Source organism: Heliangelus exortis, chromosome 1, assembly GCF_036169615.1.
Source record: "Heliangelus exortis chromosome 1, bHelExo1.hap1, whole genome shotgun sequence".
Classification (NCBI taxonomy): Eukaryota; Metazoa; Chordata; class Aves; order Apodiformes; family Trochilidae; genus Heliangelus; species Heliangelus exortis.
Genome location: NC_092422.1, coordinates 96216403 through 96236700, shown reverse-complemented (window position 1 = coordinate 96236700; position 20298 = coordinate 96216403). Strand labels below are relative to the sequence as shown.

Genomic DNA, 20298 nt, shown 5'->3' with positions numbered 1-20298 from the left:
ACTCTTGCAGAAGAAACATGTCAGACACAATTAGTATTTATTATTCTGTAGATTGTACTAGATAGCATTAGTATAATGCTCAACTGCTTTGATAGAATGAAATCCATCGTTGTAACAAGGTGTTAAAAAAACATGAGCAATTAAATTCTTATCTACAAAAACACGTAAGGAACCTGAGAGAGTGAAAAACAACTTAGGAGATATAGTTTAATTTACATATACTTAGCTATAAAGAGCAAACTGTTAAACTGTTTTAGCTTCATGTCCCTGGGGAGTAGCTGCATGTATACTGGTTAACTTATTCTGGTGGAAGAAATTTTGTTTTCTTTTTATTTGCAGCTTCAGAAAGTTATAATGGCAGATTTTAGGTAAGCTAGTAAATAATTGTCACAGTTACACTTTTCTGCCCTGGCAGGAAGGCATAGCTAATGTTTGTAAGGCCTAAGAGGCCTTACAAGGCACTGTAAGTGGAAACAAATAAATATAGGTTGTAATCACAATATGAGCCAAAAGTAAATTATATTTATCTGTTGCTAGATATTGCACAAGCTCAAAATGTGTTATTAAGGAAAATAATAGTGAGATATTGTTCTTTACAGGTATAATACTAAAACCAGCTGCTGGAAACAGAGAAGCAAACTGTGCTGGGGAGAGAGTACACCTGGTCACTCCCTGCAAGGGTGACTGAGAGCTGTATGATGTCTACCACCACCCTTCCAAACAGGGTTAGGTGGTCACAAGTAAACAAGTGCATCACTCACCATGACCAAAAATAGAACCGTAGGAAAGAGCATGTTTTTTTCTAAGTATATCTGGCAGATGTTGTAGAGGAAAAAATGTGACATACACGTGACAGCAACTCTTGAAGGCCCAGGAGCAGACCAGCCCCATGTGCTGTAACGCAAGCTGGAGGCATAGAAGACCAATCTGCCTGAAAAGCATGATTTTGGTTGATACTCAGGGAGAAAAAGAGTATATGGCCTTTGGAAAAAAGGGGCAGGCCACTCACAATGACTAAAATGTTGTAAGGCTATGCTGGGTGAGTATCAGAAGGGCTGAAACCCAGCTAGAAATTCATCTGGCCTCTATGGTAAAGAAGAGCAAGAAAAGTTTCTATAAATACACTAGCAACGAAAGAACAACCAGGAAGACCCTCCATCCCCTATTCGATGCAGGAGGAAACATATTGACAAAGGATAAGGAAAAAGCTGAGGTGCATAGTGAATTTTTTGCCTTTAGCAAAAGGACCAGTTATAAAGAAGAAACCTAGCTCCCTAAGCTAGGAGTCAGGGACCAGGAGCAGAATAACCTCCCCACAATCCAGGATATCTATATTCTATCCCATATAGATGTCCACAAATCTATGGGGCCAGATGGGATGCACCCAAGAGTGATGAAGGAATTGGCAGGGGTGCTCACCAAGTCACTTGCCATCATTTAGCAGCAGTCCTGGCTGACTGGAGAGGTACAGGCAGATTTGAAATCAGACAACATAGCCTCCATATATAACAAGGGACAGAAGGATGATCTGGGAAACTACAGGCCTGTTAGTTTGACTTTGGTGTAGGCAGCAAGTGCCCAGACGGTGCCCGCCCTGCCTGTGCCCAGCTGGGGCTAGCCCAGGCGCGCATGCCCGGGTTCGGTAGGGTGTGGTTTCCTGAGAGAATTCCAGAGCCGGACGGATCGAACTTAGCTCCTGATACTAATCCGAACCAGCACTAGCTCGACTGACTCTGTTCGTGAACCGAGCTCGCGCCCGCAGCGAGATTCCTCTCATGCAACACTTTGGTACCGGAGAAGCTGATATGGCAGATCATCCTGAATACTATTAAGCGGTACATGCAGAAAAAAAACAGGTGATCATGCCTAGTCAGCATGGGTTCAAGGGCAGGTCCTGTTTGACTAACCTGATCACCTTCTATGTCAGGTGTGTGTGTGACACAGGGTGTCACGGTATAGGCCCAGCTGCTATCAACCAGGCCTCTTTTTTCTCACCCCCCATCCCACCATGGGATAGGGAGCACAAAAATCTACCTTAAGGTTCATTAATAGAGACAAAAAGAGGGAGGTTAGCATTCCCCACTTATGGTAACAGGCAAAAACCAGAAAGGTTCAACTTGGGAAGAAAAAAACCTAATTTAATCTTAATGGAGAAAGAGAAAACATGGACAGATAATACCTTCTTCCCCACTCCTCCATTCTTCCTGGGCCTGGATTGCTTCTCTCCTTCTTCCCCCTCAGCAGCACAGGAGTCAGGCAGGGGGGGTTTAGGGTCAGCTCCCCACACGGAGTTTCTGCCGCTCCTTCCTCCTCAGGGGGAGGACTCCTCACGTTCTTCCCCTGCTCCGACGTGGGGTCCCTCTCCCGGGAGAGTCCTTCAGGAACCCCTGGGACATGAGTCCCTCCCTCAGGTGCAGTCCCTCAGGCACAGACTGCTCCCGCCTGGGCTGCACACAGAGTCACGGCTGCTGCGGGAGCAGTCACCTCCTCTGCCTGCAGATCCAAATCTGCCCCATCATAGTCCTCTACAGCTGCAGCTCCGCATCTGCCCCACTGTGCTCCTTCAAGGACTGCTCCATGATGCTTCTTCAGGGACTGCTCCACTGTGCTCCTCCATAGGTTGCAAAGGATCAGCTGCCATCTCACCACAGACTGTGAGGAAATCTCTTCTTGGGTAGCTTTCTTCACTGACTTTGGTGTCTTTTCTCTGGCATTTCTCTCCCACTTCATCCTCTACTCTGCTCTGCAGGTCTTTTTCTTAAATTTTTGCAGTTTTATTTTCCCTTTCTTGGATATGTTACTCACGGAGGCCCATCCAGCTTCCCATATCTGCTTGGTCTTGGGCAGAGGTGGGGCAGGTATTGGAACCAGGAGAGTTCCCAGCAGATTCTCACTGGAGCCAGCCCTGTGGCCCCTCTGCTTCCCAAACACCACTGCACTGACCCAAGACACACGGTGACCTGCTTACTGGGTGAGGGAAAAGCTGCAGATGTTGCATACCTTGACTTTATCAAGGCCTTTGACACAGATTCCCACAGCATTGTCCTGAAGAAGCTGGCTGCTTGTGGCTTGGATGCACATACCCTCCAATAGATATAAAAGGTTGGATGAGTCCAAAGAGTTGATTCTATGATTCTACCTAGGAAAGTAAGGAGGACAGTAAGTTTTGGAGAGCAGTTCTGCAACTATTCACCCATTGCCCTAATGTAACAGAGAAAAAGCTCCAAGCAGTGTATGTTTGTTGACTTCAGAATAAGAAGATATTGCCATAATGGGGACAAAACAGACAAAATAGAGATCAATTTATTTAATACAGACAAAATATGCTTGAAACTTAAGGCAGACCATTTAAATCAACACACTTCCAATTGCAGAAACCTTCTAAAATGCAAAAGCTTAGAGGAGTTTAGTTTAAATTTGAAAACAGCAGTGTACCACACCCAGAAATAATGATTACAGAAAACTGAAAAGATGTGAAGCATATTTTAAAACTTACACTCTCAGCAAACTTAAAAATGATAAGTAGTGCTGTATGTGGGAATACTTCTATAGGCAATCACATCATCCAAGAAAGAATCAGGTGAGATTTCACACAAGTAATGGCACATTCATACACAAATACAACTATTTGATGAAAATGGCACAAGTTAATCCAAAATATCCTTTAGAATGCCTGTAGAAAGAACACAAGTATAATTAAATCTAGGGCCCTCCTATGGTACTGATCTGAAAGATCTTTTTTTTTGTCGTAGGGCACCAAGATTTTAAAATGTCCTTGAGACCCTTATGCCCTTAAATCTCCAGTGCCTTTTCTTCCCTCCATCCACTTCACATGAAAGTTCTCAGGGTATCCTTTTGTTTACCAGGTTTATGTTCCCTGGTAGTCTAGAAAAAAATCTTTTCATCTGGAAAGCAGAAAACTACTGAGTATTTCAGAAATAGTTTGGTTTTGGCAACGTTTTCTTCATATGAAAAATAGCTTCTCCCAACAGAGGTAAACTAAAAATAACTTTTGGTAGTATGGACTGCCTGGAAAGCAATGTACAAAACAGGCAACACCACAACATTTTATGAACAGTTCATTTGTTTCAAAATATTCACCCAGCATTAATTGGAACTCAAGCTGTCGAATTCCAGTCTTGAGTTCAGTCTCCTTCTCCCCCTTTGCCACCTACTGGGGCCTGATACTCCCATTATAAACATCCATAAATTTCACCAACTCTAATGGGTTTATTCAGTCCTGCATATGCATCAAGGGAAAGATAAATGTCTCTAGTTGTGCTGTCTGGTACCCATAATTGTTTAGTAACTTAATGAGATAATGTTTCTAAAATAGCAAAAATCAGTGGGTGTTTTTTAATGCCCTTTAACATGATTTAGTGAGCTCCTCAGCCAAAATTATTCTAGATTTCAAGTGTGGTTAATAATTTTTGCAGACCAACTTCTACCTGGAGACAGTAGGGGTATTAAATAAGGGAAAACATATAACAACTTTCTCACCCTTTTGTTACCTAAAGGAGGATGAATAATATGGTCTGTCACAATTAAGTGTATACAAGGATCAGTAAGTTTGAAGAGGAAAAGGTAAAAAAAAAAAGCATTCCCAGAAGATTTTTTTCAAATTAAAAAGGAACAAAATAGTGTGTTTCATTAGACCAGAAAAGCAGAGGATGAGGGGGCATACGATTGTTGTCCTTAGATACATACAATAAGGAAATGAACTCAAGGGAGAGAAAATAACTAGTCGAGATACAGAAGAACATTGGCATAAGAGCAAATCAACAGAGGCTGAATGTGAACAAACTTAAGTTTAATTTAGAAATGGGCTCTGAGCCTTTCTGTCTTTCAGATTTTGAAACAGTCTTTCTTTGAAAATTATGGGGATAAAAAGAACATAACTGTTAGAAGAAAACTCAGTATGTTTTTAAAATACTTGAGTAGCATAGTGCCTGCAAGGGACCGATTTCATAAGCCAGAACTTTACTGCTTAGCTTCTCTGTGTTACTACTTCTTCCCATTTCTCTTTTCACCATGCAGAGCATGCAAGCTGAAGATATCAACACAGCAAATCAAAAACTAAAAAAATCACTTTTAATAAGAAGTTAGTGGCACACATAGCTATGAGGAATGGTGGCAATACAAGTTTGATATAAAAATACTATGAATTAGTAACACTTTGATTTGACCTGAATATAACTCTGAAATAAAACATAATTTTAAAATTTTTATAGCTTGGCACTGCCCTTGATATGAATTTGCACTGTCTCACTATCAGGCCATGACAAACATTGCCCTGCTAACTGAGAAACTTCCTTTAAGGGTCAGTAGGATCTGTCCCAGTGCTTTTATTCTCTTCATGTGTTTGTAAGCAAATCAAAGTAAGTGAAGTGTTTTAGTGGCAGTAGTTCCACATAAGTGATGTCATGAAACTGCTGATACTTACCATTTGAAAGAAATTAAATTTATGACAGGAGTTGAAAGCATTTTTTAAGTATGTAATGTTATCTCTATGCTATAGCTGCTTGAAAAGACATAAACACTATTAAAAACCACTGATTGATCCTTTATGAATTACATCTGAATGTAAAACAATATTCAAGTTAATTGACTTTGCATTTTCAGTAAGCACTTTGCCAAATAATTATTATTTATCTAACACTGGTTTCAATGCAAATTGATGGTGCATATTTGCTATTAATCTGAAGTCGCTGCAAAATACAAACAGCAATTATTTTCTGACATTACCACGGAGAACAAAGAGAAAATAATTTTGATACTGCTTTATACATTTAATTTATTAAAAGAAACAAACAAAAACACAACCTCAAATGTTACTGTTTGTCATCCTTCACTGGCAAATTACTATGTTAAAAAACAACAAAGCTAAACCAAAGGGAAAAAAACCTACAAAGTGTTCACTTTTGCATCAAAACAGATGCATTGAAGATCTCTGCGTGCTATAGTATTTTTTAAATCCCTCATGCTTCTCAGGAATAGTCCTAGGAAAGCTACTGGATCTCATAGAATGTTGTCATTCCCAGACAAGAGGATCGTGAAACCATGGAATGTCAAACCTCATTCAGAAGAAACAACTAATATTAATTGCTTTTCTCTAGGGGTTTGGATTTAAAATATCTGGGGAAAGGTTTAAAATATCATTGATAGTAACAAAGATGAAATACAGAGAAGGATCGCTTCCTCCATGCCCTTTGAGCTACTCAGTTTTTCTCAGATGCACTGACCACCACCAAAACTCCGTCATGATACATACTAGCAAATAATTAGCTACACAATTTAGATGAGAAGAAGTTATTATTTCAGATTCATAATTAAAAGTAGGGAGAACAGATGCATTGTTAAAGGGATGGTATAGGTTAATAACTGGTTATAATAAATGACTCAGTACATTGCGATATTGTTTACGTAGAGGCACCCCTAAAAAAGGACACATGCTGTACTATTTTTAACAGATCAATTGACTTGCAACTTCCTTTTGGTCCATCCTAGGATAGAGGAGCAGGAGGGTCAGCCATTAGACACTCTTGTAAACATAGCCATAGCAACTCAGAGGAAAGCAAAACAGAAAGATTCACCTACACTCAGTACTATGGGAGTCTCTGCAAGGTTGTGATCCTACTGTTCCTTTAGGCTGCTATATGCACCTGCTGATGCTGAAAACAGCAGTCCCATACTGAGTCGTTAATTCCCACAGTTCTCCTTCAGTCAGGCCAGCAACTGTGTCTTGAGCGACTTAAGGAAATTGCTCCAGCTGAAAATCTGTTCTTTATTGCTTTTTTTCTGTTCAACCATTGACTGTCTTTCATTTTAGTGCACATGCTCTGATGTTGCTCATTTCCTAGATACACTAGTTACTACAAACCTTCTCACATATTAAGTTCAGTCTCTCTCTTTCTCAGAATCATTTTTAACATCTTATTTTTCAGCTTCTGATCCTTTTTTATTATATTTGAAGGGTTTCTAGAGTCCCTTAAACTTTCCAGAAAAAAAAAAGAAAGAACCTAACTCATCTGTGTCAGCTTCTTTGGGATTCCAGCTGTGATCATATAGCTACTTTTTCAATCAGCTGTAGTAACCTGTGTGGGCCCTACAAGTTGCCTAATTAGCAAAGAAATAGATTGACCCTCCAGTGAACACACTGGAAGTGTTCAAAGCTGGGTTGGATGGGGCTTTGAGTAACCCGGTCTAATGGGACCTAGACATTAAAGTGGGATTGTAACTAGATAATCTTTAAGATCCCTTCCAACTCAAACATTCTGTGATTCTATGATTTTGCAATGTAGCAATCATCTCTAATAAAACATCCAAAATGTTAAACTACTGAAGGATAGATAACTCAATATATAGCAATATCTAATCTAGAGATTTCAGTCTACTAGATAAAGATAATAAATTATATTAATTATTAATAAATAAATAAATTATATTAATCACTAATAATTTATATTAACTGAAATATCTTTTCTGAAATAAAATAGTCATATTTAGAGATAGAAAACAAAAATCCCAGGTGAGTGGATATTCTACATACAGTCCTGTTGGATATGAGAACATACATACTACTATCATTGGTTGCATTGCTTTGCCAGATGCAGTGTAACCATTCCCTGAAAAAAAATGAACAAACATAAAAGAGAACATTATGTGCAAGCCACTGATGTAATATAAGAATTCTACTGGAGTTTCAGCTATCATTTCAGAGAAGTTGTTAATTAAACTCTTAGTCTTAATGAAGCAACAGTTGAGAGTATATCAGTATTGGTACTTGATTAACATTTCTTGCAAGCTGGGAAACGGAACAACAAGAAGAGGGTACAAGAAGATGCTTCCCTCTCTTTCTCTTGAGTTTATGCAGGCAGGGTAGGTTGTGGGATGAGAAAATTCTGTTTAAAAAAATGTTTCCACAAAGTGGAAATTATTCCTCTTTACTTATCCTTTCACGCTGTGCAGTATTTAGTAGAAATAATTTCCTCCTAGAAAGAGAAAAATAAAACTCTCATCTGGTAATTTTCAGATATTCATACTTTGATTCCTCAGCCAAACTCACTGAATGAAAATCTTGGAAGGGAGAATTTTTTCATCTATAAGTATTCTTTTTCTTTGTTAATAGTCATTGAAATGCATATGATTAATACACAGTGCTGGACAGTCTCCCAGTCATTAATATATGCAGTATCCACTATATATTCACTAAGATATTCCATGTAGGTTAACTTTTACTGTGCAGACACTGGATATATTTAGTGTCATGTCATGGTTTTAGACAGTAACTAGGTGACAAATGCTCTCTGTTATTCCCCACTGAAGATGAAGAAGAAAATAAGGGAGAAATACTTCGAGATTGGATTTAAAAAAAAAAGCTAGAGTAGGTTTAACGTATTAGTAATAGCATATTACAAATACATATAAAATATGTAAATATGGAGTTTGTCCTCCTCAGCTGGTAATTACTTCCCAACTGGAAAAGTCCCAGACTGGACTGGGCAGCAGATGGGAATGTCCAAGTCCAGGATCTGAGTGACAGTCTGCAACAGTCTTAGAGCAACCAAGCTGGTCCTGCTTGGGAAGCAGAAGGTGACCTGTCTTGGTCAGTGATCTCTGGTGAGGAAACAAGGAGCAGAGGCAGACAGGCCTGAATCTGGTTAACACATCAGTCAGAGAAGTCATTAGAGGACTCTGCTGGGAGACTTTTTATACTGAGCACCATGGGAAGGTGAATGTCCCAGGAAGGTTTTTTCTGTTCTGGTCTTCTCAAACCAGGACACTGTGGAAGGAATATTGAGGTCCGTTGTGACCCATTAGAGGTTTTGGGTGTTATCAACCACATCATATCATGGAAACAATTTTTTTGCCTGTTACAAAGACTAAAAGATGAATGTAACTTCTTGTTTTGCACTGGAAACTAGTTTAGTGTCCTAGAATATCACATTATTTTAGAAATAAGACACCATTATATATAAAATATATGTGTAATGATTTAAACATTGCCTAAATCCCCTTAAGACTGAAAAATACAGATTCATAATATTTGGATTTTATTCATCCTATGCTGCAATAAGGATTAACTTAATCATAACATAACTGGTTCTCTGTTGTTGGGCTACTTCATCAGGTGGTGATTTAGTTTGGTGACAGCATTATGGGGAGAGATCTGACGTGGAGAATGAATTTTTTCAGGATGCTCTTGGGAAGTTCTACAAACAGAGAACAAAAATAAATGAGATTTTATATCTGAATGTATGCTTGCATTCTGTTTGGTTCTCCTGACCCATTGCTAGCATATCTGTATAAAGAGGACAATGATGTAACACAGTAGCAGACTTCTGAGGCAGTATTTTGAACAACATTATGGTTTTTTTTTTCATTACAGACAAAATTTCTGATTTATTAAAAGTATTGTACTGAATTAAATTGTGGGGTTATTGTCTGGAAAATTTCAGATGTTTTCTAAACTTTGATTAGCAGACTATCTTTGAATTTCTCAGTTATAGCAGTTTCTCTTTACATCACTCTTGAAAAAAATCTCTCTAGTGCATACAATATAGGTAATATATCTTGCCTGAGCTTGTGCTGATTGATAATTGGTTGTCTGTAAAAGAGAAATCTCCTGATTGTACCTAAAGTAAGATAAATCCTGCGACTCACTTCTAACAGCAAATTTCTCATTCAGATATTACTTGACAAATCCAGGGATCTGACATTAAATCTTATATTTGTCAGTAAAGCTGACTTTATGCTAGAATAATATGGAATTCTGCTAGATGATTACCCTTAAGTGTGTTTGTCTGCTTTTCTTTAAAAAAAGAAAAGCCATTGGACTGCACATTTTCATTCTACCTCCATGCTCAGGATTTGAGTAAGTAGGATGGGCCAGCTGGCTTGCCCACAGTGAAAAATTTCTGAGCAGCTTCATGAGCAAGCCCTGGTTTCACAGCTCCAGTATCAGTTCTACCAATTTTAGCAGTCGTCACCAGGCCTTTCTCACCAGGGTAACCTACCACATACTCTTAAACATCTGCATGTTTGAGATGAAATAAAAACAGTCTCTAGACATAGACACTTATCTCCTGGATTAGCACATAATCTGTTTTCATATCAGGCTTTCCTGGTGTAAACATGTAACAGTGTCTGGGGGGAATTATGAGAGATAACCATAAAATCCTCTAAGTGGACATTTGAGAAAGAAAAACTGTGGGGTTTATAAAGCTTTATAAAGCAAGGTAATTCTAGGCATAGTTTGTGTACTTCAAGTTAAGTCCATCTTCACCTCCTAGAATCATAGAATAGTTTGGGGTGATAGGGACCTTAAAGATCCTCTAATTCCAACCCCCTTACTTGGGCAGGGACACCTCCAACTAGCCCAGGTTGCTCAAAGCCCCATCCAACCTGTCATTGAACTTCCAGGGAGGGAACATCCAGAACCTCCATGGGAAACCTGTTTAAGTGTTTTAGCATACTCACAGTAAAGAATTTCTTACTAACATTTAACTTAAATCTCCCCTGCTCCAGTTTAAAGCCATTGCCCTCCCTACATTTCCTTGTAAAAAGTCCCTCCACAGCTTTCTCGCAGAACCCCTTCAGGTACTGGAAGTCTGTTATAAGATCTTCCTGGGGCTTCCTCTTCTCCAGGATGAACAACCCCAACCCCAGCTTCCCAGACTATCTGTGTTTCATGTCTCTCATGTTCTCATGTTTCTCTTCCTTTTGGGCAAAAAGAATTAAATGGATAAATATAATTCATATATGTTTCTCTGACATAAAAGGTTTGTGAAGGTCCTGTACGTTATTGTCAAAACCCCTGTAAATCATACCACTGAGAAAGACACATGGCATAAGGCATTTATATCTGTATATTGGATTTTTTTTCTTTAGAAAATTTTATTGTAATAATTAAACAAAAGTCAACTACTAAAGGTATACAAAAGGTATTTTTCCTATTGGGGTGACATCTACTGTCCCAGAGATACAATACAGCAATATGTGGGATGGATGTTTCCTTATGCTTTACAACATGTTGTATATACATCTATATGTAAGAACAAAACCATGCACATTGAAAATGTTTTTTGTCCATTTCATAAGAAATAGATACCAAAAAGGATTCTTATCTTGTCTTATTTCCCTCAGAAGCATGGCCAGAAGTTCATCAAACTTGGGATCTGTGGAACCTCCAGAAGGAATGGGCGCAGGAAAACTGAAGCCTTGAGAGCCATCCTGCTTACAGGTGATGCCTAGGTTGCAAGCATTATGTCCTCACTGAGTTTAGCCATTACAATGCTACATCATAGCTTTCAACATAACAAACCTTTTTCTGGAAGGCAATTTGATTTTCTTTGTACAAAAATCAAGCTGCTTTTTGGGAACAAATTTTGTGATGTATTCTCATCAGGCCAAGTAAAGTAGGCCAACTCCAAATACTTTTTACCAGTGTGAAGAAAGGCTGCAGACTCTAGAAGGTTAATTTGTTTATCAGAAAGTCACTCCACAAAGCAGATGCTCTGGCACTGTAAGGATCTTCAGTTGTTAAGAGTAATTGATGAACATTTCAATTACAATGATACTATTTATAACCCTTTCAGTTTCCTATACATCTGCATCATGGCAAGTGGTTTATTTAATATTTGTGATTCCACCTGCCACATAACTGCTTAACTTCATTCTGGATATTGTATCCTGCACATTAAAGGAATGATCCCACTCTCTAGAACTCAAAAGAGAAAATCAGATTCACCTGATTTGTGATCCTTTGTAGCACAGTATCCATGGAAGCTTATAAATGAATCAGAATAGTGTTCAATCTTCAGTCTTGTTTTATTCCACTTTGTCCACAGTTTTTTCTTCCAGTTTTGACTGATATATGAAAGTCCATCAAATTGGACAGAAGATACATGTAAGTGGCATTCAGGTTTCATTTCTAAATGGGGACTTTGCCTTTCTGTGAGTCTGACAAATGTGCCTCTTTTTCTGGCAGCCATTTCCTCTGGTAAAGCTTTTAAAGGGCTTTTACCAATCACTGCTGGTGTTCCTAGAAAAAAAAGTTCTGTGCAGTGTGAAGGGAAGCACTTGAATGTTTCAGTGGCATCTGCCTGAAGGGATATGTCAAAGAAGAAATGTTCGAACAACAAGATTTATTAAAGTCAATGTCCAATTTCTACCTCAGAAAGCTTGACATCTCTTAACCACGAACCATTTGGGAATATTCCCTTATTCTCTTCCTCACTTTGTGTTCTAAATCTGGATTTATGTGTGGAGGGGCATGATGACTGAGGTCTGATATGACATTTATCTTCACAAGTGAGGAGACTAATAAATCATCAATGACATTACCACAAGTGAGTTCTAAGGCCTACTTACAAGTGAAGATAAATGACATGTCAAACCTATGCCAGCATATATTACATGAAATACCTAATAACTCTCACTCTCAACATAGCTGGATTTGATGGAGATGACTGAACTTAAGTTACATCTCAAATCCACCACCCAGAGAAAAAGAAATTAGACTTGCCAGCCAAATAAAATCACTCACCACTGATACATTAGTACATTTCAGTCTCTTGCTATGCCAAAGCTCTGCAAATCTACAAGTATCAAAGTGGTAGTGAAAATCAATTAAAAATGTCCTTATGAAAACCAGTATCATTACCTCACTTTTCAGTGCATAAAACCATACCTGATTTTCATGCTTTGGGCAAAATAAGGTTCTTATAAGGCTTTAAATATCCATGTCTGTATGTACCTGAAATGCATACATCTAGCATTTACTTTAGGCACTACTGAAGACTACAAGCTTTCACAACAGCTTGTGGCCTTCCACAAGATGTTGATGGCAGCTTTGTTGAAAAGCTGAGAATTTTCAGAATTTCTGATTAATTTGAGGGGTAGGATATTCTTTCTAGAATGTGAGATCTGCAACTTAGATATGTCAAAATCATGTCTGAATCAGGGCCTGGCATCAGATGTTCAGGGAAACTGTATGATAATGTACTGGGCACAGAGACTAATATCTCCTCTGGCTTTTGAGCAATTAATGGGCGAGAGACTTCCTGAGCTGGACGCAGCATTTGGATCATGATTTCAATGCAGTAAATGTTTAATAAAATTTAATAAGAATATTATGGCATTTGAAACCTAAAGTCTAAAGCTAATTCCAGCTTATTTTTGTGATCCTGCCAAAATTCTTCACTGGAAAAACAAAACAAAACAAAAAACCTCATCTAAAGCTGGTTTTTGTCTTGTGTGGAATTTGACAGAGTTTTAGCTACTTTCAGAAAATTTGAGAATAAGAAAGTTGTAGGTCTATGAGCAGACACATTGCATAAGCATACATTTCAAATATTAACCAGGTGCATGAATTGTTATGCTTTCTAACACAGTCCTGTCCCATTCACAGATATTAAAATATTTCCAAGTTTCTTCTCAGGTTTTAATCTAAAAATCTCCTGGGGTAAGGCTCCACTTAGAAACACTTTCCCCGGAAGAGTGTCTTATTTCATATTAGTGGAGTAATCAAGTCCCTTCGAGGCAGGAGACAGTCTGAGTGGCATAGCATCTAAAAAAATAATCATGTTTTTCACATTTCTCATTATGTATTACATTTTGACCATGTGCAAAAACTAGAGGGAATCCAGTTAAGTGCTAATCAAAGTATTCAACAGTGTGCAAGGATAAGAAGAACAGAAATTAAACAGTCATACACAACAAGAAGGCATACGATGGGCAAGGTTGTCCTGAGGTGTCTGAGCGTCAGGGGTCATGGGACTGTCAGCTGGGTTCTCCCTCTCCAACCAGCCTCAGGCTCTGGCCCCAGATAACAAGCAAAGCAGAGAGCTCCTGACCCACAGTGAGTCTAAATGGAGCTTGTGACAACAGCATTTTAGAAACAGGGATGCTTTTCTAGCATAGCCTCATCTAAACATCATTTTCGGTTTATTGGTGAGAAAATAAAAGGACGTAACACAGCCTAACAATATAGCTAATATCAGAGAAAACATTCATTGTTCTTAAAATTAACTTAGCTCTCAATAAACCCACACTTTTAGTCATATTGGCTTGTTTAAAACTATAAACATCTTTTTATACATCATGCATTAAAAAAAAAAAAAAAAAAAAAAAAGAAAAAGAAAGAAAAAAAAAAAAGACATTTGAAGACTTGGGAGCCTGCAATTTAGCTGACAAAGATGTGAATAAATGGGGTGGAAAAAGCTGAAACAAACTTTAAAACAAGTGCAAACCACATTAAAAAGGTTCATCTGTTTTCATAACTGAAGAGACATTAATTTAGCTGGGAAACAGGAAACTGAAAATTTAAAGGAATCATTTTTATCAATGTTACTGATTTCTAATATTGCTAAGAATTTTTAAAATAAGCTTTTACTTTGGATATTTTTTGAATACTAGTACCAAAATTCTTCCAGAGAGGAAGAGGAAAATCAAGTTGCTTATATACAGTTAAAACTGGTTTGTGAAAGAGTGTGGCTACTCTTAAGACTAAAAATAAACTAAATCAATAACACTTATGGATTTTTTTTTCTTTACTGCTTTTAAAGGCATTAAATTATGTTCAGGATCTCTCTTCTTTTTTAATAAGTTTGACAGTAAGATATGCATATGGAAAATTGCTACATTTCTTCATCTGAGATTGTCTCTGTACATATGAAGACCTGAATAAGCATATATTAGAAAAATTTTACTCTTTATGTTTCTGTAATTAGAACATTATCTAGTTGATAAATAGTGCTTAGGATTTCTCTGGGAGAGCTGTAAGAAAGGGTGTTCTGGAAACTGCAGTTACTGTGAGTGGTAAAAAAAGGATCCTATTTCAATATTTAAGTTCACTACTTTCTGCATCTTCTAGTACAAGTAAACCACACAAAGCTAAAATATGTCACTGAATTCTTTCCCAATTTTTTTCCTCACTTGAGAGTGAAACTATGGTTTGTAGCATCCACTCTGAATTAACAATTAAAGAAAATAATTAACTTTATTTTAAAAAAAAAAAAAAAAAAAAAAAAAAAAAAAAAGCTCAAAACAGCTCTATATCATTTTTGGATACATTTAACTAAGTTATAAGAAGAACTTGTTAAAAGTTACATTGTTACCAATGTAACAAGTCAAAGACTGCCAGTCTCCAGAAGGAAGAAGGAAGATTATATACACTCTTTACTCGTAATACAGGGATATTTTCCCAGGAAAAACAAACAAACAAACTAACAAACAAAATTAAAACAAAACAAAGCAAAAAGCAAACCAACCAAACAAAAAAACTAAAGAAAAACCTCCAAACAAGATGAGGGGAAGACAAACACTTCTTTTTTTATTTCGATGATTTCAACACTCGTCTCGAAGTCCTGAAAATCACTTACATGGCTATAAAATATATGCATTTTTTTTAATTAAGTTTATCTTGACCTTCTCTGGGGACATTTCTCACATATTACAGTATTTCTCACTCTCTTCCCTTCTCATTATCATTTGTCATAGCTTTCTTTTGTGGTAAAGCCTTTTGACAAACATATTGTTGTTTAAGCCAAACTTCAGTTAATTACTTGTCTAAATAATGTTTATTAAATGGAGAATGGAAAAACAGAGTAAACATAAATAAACAGAATCCTTTGAGAACACTGAACCTAAATTAATTTCCTGCAGGATTGTTTGTTTGCAATTTCCTTTTTTCATCACACACATATAGCTGCTTTCGTACTAGACAACTACAGGTGTGGAACAGCATTTTATTTCATTTTACTTTCTTTACTATCCTGCTTCTGAGATTTGAAGTTTTTCATACATTCTATTGTTTAATCAAGAATTATTTCAATTAGAAAGTCATTCTAGTGAGTCATCTAGTGCAGCTCAGCACAGCAGAGGGGTTGATTTGGTGGCTGATACACATCCCCAGTGTGTGGTGTCCCAGCCAGCACTGAACAATCCATTGCTGAAACTCTAGAACAAGCCTTGGCAGGCTTGTGAAGGCAATATGTGAAGGCAACTATATGAATATATATACATATATGTACATATATATACAATATGAAAGGCAACTATACTCAACTATACTTATACACACTCAATAAGATAGTATAATCTGATACTGGGTTAATATCATTAATTCCTTATATGGCATTTTTTTTTGTTGTTTTTTTTTTTTTTTTTAAATAATGACAAATTAATAAAGCAGTTAAAAAGTTTCTCTCCAGCCAGCTCTAGGAGATCCTGCTCTGGCAGGGGGGTTTAATTAGAAGATCTTCAGAGGTCTCCAACCTCTTACCATTCTGTGATTCTATGAAAATTAAGCAGTATATATGTATTACACGTGTGCTTTTAAGAGGTATATTTTTTAGCACTTAGTCAGCATAATTAAATAGGTCAGCTTTAACTTTCCTTATTTGGGCCCCTTTTAATATGTGGAGCAAATTTTCACCATGTACAGATCACATTGCAAGAAAGATATATAATTTAGAACACAGAGCATTATTTTCTCCATGAATCCCCCAACCTATGTGCTGGTCTGTGAAATGAGGTAAGTATCCATGGGCTCACCACCACCAGTAAGACATCTGAACTGACTGATCTGGAGTTTGATTTTGGTTAAGTGGGAAAGTGTAAGCCTCCACCACCCCTTGGAAAGGGTTGGCTCTTGATGCTGTTACATACCATCACCCCATATTTCTTTTTCTTAGTGTTTTATAAGAAATATTTTAAAATTAGATTTAATATAGGGGTTTTTTTTCCCTCTAAAACCATTGATCTGCTAACTGATGCCTCCTCAGTTGTCTGTCTCAGTTTTAACCTTCCTCATGATGTTTGTCTATGGCATACCTATTTTTCAACAATTCCTCCATGAAACAGTACCAAGGTCACAAAGTTTTGCTGCAATAAACTAAACCCTGTGTAGCAAGCAGCTCATTATCTGGGCTGAAGGGTATATTGTTGTAAGCATTTTGAAGCAGATTTTTTCAGCCTAACTCATTCTCTTACATTTACCATATGTAATAAATAGTATGTCAGCACTTGTCATATCATGTACTGTCTCTATTATACTAAGTGTTACAGGTTATGATTAACTTTTCATCTAGTGATTTCCCCTCTATGAAATAATCACACTTTTCTCTTCTGATAAGACACATATTACTATGAGTCTAAGTTTTACCTTACCATATTTGTTAGATCTACTGCCTGCAGATCATACCCCATAATTGGGAAAACATTGCCTGCTACCAAGACAGTCTATACTGTCATAAATTCTGTTCAGACATAGAAAAGTCTAGACACAATCAGGTCTCTTGAGTCCCCAGAACAAATTAGATGTTGAATATGTACAAGCAGCAGAAATGTACTAAGCATGCAGATCTGTTAGTTATCCATTAACTTTGGTTGGAAGTAAAGGTAGAAACATTTTTATACTTAATTCATAGAACTCTCACTTGAGGCTAAGTGCTCAATAGAACTGTCTCTAGAAGTCAATTATTCACCACCCAGAGCAACTTTTTTGTCTAGAACAACTTCAATACAATGCCCTTTCCCTCTCCTGAAATTTCTCTTACAAATGTACCACATATGGAAAAAAAAAAAAAAACAAAAAAAAAAAACAAAAAAAATCTTGGTCTGCAAACACATGTAGAGTCCCTAGAATTATCTCATATAATTACTACGTATCTAACAATATTTGGTATTTTCCTTTAAAATATCATGTTTTCAGGTGCTTGTCATTTTGGCAAATTCTATTCAGAAACACATTTTTTTTCTCTCTTGCTGGATATCATGCTCACACAACTCAAAAAAATTTCTCACAGAAGCAGTTTTAAAGAAAAGAGGAGCATAGTGTCTCACCTTTCTGCATCAGCTGTAACTCCTAAGTGTTTCATAAACTTGGCATAACCATTCCCAGGCTGTCAAGACTCCCATTTCAGTATTTGACCTGAGTTTCAACACTCACTGCTTCTCCACAACAGCTGGAGCTCTGTGTAGGTCCAAGTCCCATGAGCAGGAGTATCATATCTTGTCCCCAGGACAAATCACACCCAGATTAAAATCAGGCCCAGGAGATGGTAAGGTCATGAAGAGAGAGGGAGAGAAACTGGGAACTTGGAACAGCAAACACAGCCTGAACTCCAACATTAATCTTTCCCTTTGTAGTCCTCCAACCTTTTTCGGTGCACGAATGGTAAGTGGAGATAATTCCAACATTTCTAAATTTGCTTTAGTACTAAATGATGATGAATAGTCACAATCACACTATTTTGTGGAGTGAAATATTAACAGGTATTTAGATTCAAAAACATATTTATGCCATGGAAATGTAATGCAATTCAATAGCATACTATATTAACCTGAATATAGTCAAGTAAAGCAGGAACAAAGTAAAACATTTTAATATTGCTGGAACTGCATTTTCAACTGAAAATTGTTGTTGAAATGTTTTAATAAGTCCCTATAAGAAGTATTAAAATCTTTTTTTTTCAAACTGTTTGCAATTCTGCTGCCCTCAGGGTATTGCATTTAATACAGCCTCTGGCTTCTTTTCCTCAGATTGTGAAGTCTTTTTTCTATCAGAATTTCCCTTTCATATGTAATAAAGGCTGTTACCAGGTGGATGTTAACAGAGTACACAGAAAAGAACCAGCCAATTCCTTCCAATATTTGGTCTAATCTTTATTGTCTCTTTATATTATTCTTCTTCCTTCTTTTCTTTGCCCCCATGGAATTCTAAATCTTCATACAGGTTTTACTGTATTGATAGTGTGGAGTTATTATAAAGCATAAAATCCCCTTTCCAAGCCCCAAATGAAAAGATTGACTTAAAAGACCCTTCACGTTAAAAAAACAAAACCAAAAGAAAACAAATGACCCACAAAAACAAAACAAAAAACCAAAACACACATACATATACAGAAAACCCCAAACAACTTTAAACTAAAAAAAATGTAAGGACAATTTTGGTGTTTTGGGGTTTATTTTGTTATTCTAGATATATTTATGTTGAAAATTTGTTTTTCAGAACTCTTAAGTAAATTTCAAATTATTGGCAGTACTTGAATATTTCACATATTACTTTCCTTCTTACTCTAACTTCAGGGTGCAAGTTGTGAAGAACTAACTTGGGGAGGGAAAAAAAGAGTGCTGAACCATTTAAATCATGAAAATTTAAAACAAAAGATCACAAAATTGATTTGAGTGTTGTATTGCATTTTCTGCAAATGTCTGGTTTTGTCGCTGTTGTTTCTATAAAATATTTAGCACTTTAGGAATGTCTTGCAAGCTTCAGGAAAACGGGTAATATTAGCATATTTTATACATTATGAGAGGTTCTCAAGAAGGGCTAATCATGTATGAGAGCTTCATCTGGGACCAGCAGTACAAGAACTAGAAAATACTTGCTGCCTGTGTGGCTTCACTGTGCTTCTCGGAGGGATGCAGCATGCCCTTCTGACCCATCTTTCTCCAACCCCACCTTTATCCCTGGTGCTGTAAATCCAACATCAGGCATGTCTATCCCCCACTCTGGAACAAATGCCCGAGACAGGCACAAGGAAGGGTACATTTACTGTATTTACCTGTGATAGAGGCTGTTTCTGAATACATATAGAGCAAATCTGTCCTATTGACCTTCCCCACATAAAACAGGGATTCTTACTTTCAACATACTTCACTAACTGAAATGAGTAATTTGTACAAAATTGTAATTCTTTGAGGTTTGAACTTGTAGTTTACAATGACAAAAACCCTTATATCACAGGCAGCATTTTCAAATTAACTCAACTGCACCCACCTGAAAGTCAATCCCTAACACCTGTGTCTCTCCCAGAATGCTATAAGAAGAGTTTGGATATTTACTAGTGTGGTGCTTTCCTGATCTGTGGCTAGAAAGGACCGGTGCTTTTAAAGGTAGGAAGTTTATATGGGTTTAGTAGTTGAGGGGAGAGAATAAGGATGTCTTCCTGAGGAAGTTTGTATATGGGGGGTGCTAACAACTTGGATAAGAAGATCAAAGAAAAAGAATCTTTTTATTAAGTTGGGGTTTTTTTGTTTGGCTGGCTTTGTGGGTTTTTAATAAAAAAGGGTTGCAAAAGACAAATATTTTTGTTTGTTTTGAGAAAGATACAGGTAGTAGTATGCAGTTGCTCTAAGTACTCATGGTTTTTAATGAATTTAGGATTAAGTAAGAAAACATGTTGATTTTTTGATTTTTATTTTTTTAGAATTGTGTTAATGTTTTATGATGCAGATGGTATTCTGCATGACTTATTCAAAGTTATGAGAGAAACACTTGTCGGTTTTAGT

The 20298-nt window shown here is 37.0% G+C and overlaps 2 long non-coding RNA genes across 2 annotated transcripts in view; one reads left to right on the top strand and one right to left on the bottom strand.

The window, feature by feature from the left end:
* LOC139792529 (uncharacterized) overlaps positions 1-2518 on the bottom strand; it is a 32608-nt gene extending 30090 nt beyond the window's left edge. Inside the window, exon 1 of the long non-coding RNA XR_011724305.1 lies at positions 2180-2518. This is a non-coding gene — a long non-coding RNA (uncharacterized lncRNA). The remainder of the gene's footprint in view (positions 1-2179) is intronic.
* Positions 2519-18064: 15546 nt separating this feature from the next.
* LOC139792457 (uncharacterized) overlaps positions 18065-20298 on the top strand; it is a 33671-nt gene continuing 31437 nt past the window's right edge. The window contains exon 1 of the long non-coding RNA XR_011724288.1: positions 18065-18181. This is a non-coding gene — a long non-coding RNA (uncharacterized lncRNA). The remainder of the gene's footprint in view (positions 18182-20298) is intronic.